The following is a 1501-nucleotide window of genomic DNA, read 5'->3' on the forward strand; positions in this document are numbered from 1 at the left end:
GAAGGAGAGAGGAAGGAGAGAGGAAGAGACGTGGAGAGAGGAAGGAGAGAGGAAGAGACGTGGAGAGAGGAAGGAGAGAGGAAGAGACGTGGAGAGAGGAAGAGACTTGGAGAGAAGAAGGAGGGAGGAATAGACGTGGAGAGAGGAAGGAGGGAGGAAGGAAGAGATGTGGAGAGAGGAAGGAGAGAGGAAGAGACGTGGAGAGAGGAAGGAGGGAGGAAGGAGTGTTTTTGATTGACAGAGAGAAACAAGCTGAGATGGTGCTTATTCTTTCTCTCCTTCCTATCTCCTTCCCTTGTTCATTTCCTTCATTCATCTCTCCTCCATGCTGAGGCAGGCAAGGCCACAGAGTTACTGAAGCATAGCACTGTATCTCTCTCACACGCCTGCACACACACACACACACACACACACAGGATGTGAGTTGAGTGGAGTTGGGAGTAAGAAGAGCGAGGAACGGAGCGTACGTAATTTGCAGTACATGTTCTGCCAAACATTTTTTCCATTTCCTCCATCACTGTTCTTTTAATTAGGCCTGTTCTGTGGTATTTATCCCCACCAGAGATGTTGACAGGAGTACCAACAAATAGGTCACACAGCCTGTGTCACTGTCGGCAAGACAACCAATAAAACACATTCAGCAAGCGGCAGAGACGTTTTGACTACTATGCAGGTTATTGTTAAAAACATAGAGGAGTCTAAGTTTGTAACAGTGCTAAAGTTGTAAAACTGTAAAAACGTCACAGAACCAGTTACGACCAGTTACGACCAGTTACGACCAGTTACGACAAGTTACGACAAGTTACGACCAGTTACGACCAGTTACGACCAGTTACGACCAGTTACGACCAGTTACGACCATCAGATCATCCATATACTAGAGAAATAAACGATGGGTTTTTAACACAACCGTCTCATATCATCGGGTAGGGGCTGGTTCAGTAGCCAACGACATGCTGTTGAAATGTTGATAGCCTACGTCAAAACCAAATGGTACGTAGTCACTAAAGTAGATGGGGAGGTGTTGTTAAATTATATCTTTAAACAAAAAAAACAAAAAAAATGGAGGGAATTTGGAGCGGCAGTTTCTTCTTCCTGTGAGCGCTGAACGATTTGTAGCGGAGCTTAAGAGGTGTGTGAAGACAGCTCCATGAGCAACGAGTGTCAACGATGGGGATTTTACAGCTGCTCACATGACTGACACACACACCGCACGCACCGACACACAGCATCACACACACACAACAGTCACATACACACACACACACACACACCACACACACACACCAACACACACACACCACACACACATACGACTACACACACACCACACACACCACACGCACAGCCACACAGCACACACACACACACACACACACACACACACACACACAACACACGACACGTCAGTGCCTGCTGACGGTAAAACGTTGATCGTAGGTGGGACTAGTTCTAGTAGTGATCTTGGCCCTGTATGATCGCAGTAGCTGTACTGGTAGTA

The sequence above is a fragment of the Salvelinus sp. IW2-2015 genome, unplaced genomic scaffold (assembly GCF_002910315.2).
Source record: "Salvelinus sp. IW2-2015 unplaced genomic scaffold, ASM291031v2 Un_scaffold3433, whole genome shotgun sequence".
Lineage (NCBI taxonomy): Eukaryota > Metazoa > Chordata > Actinopteri > Salmoniformes > Salmonidae > Salvelinus > Salvelinus sp. IW2-2015.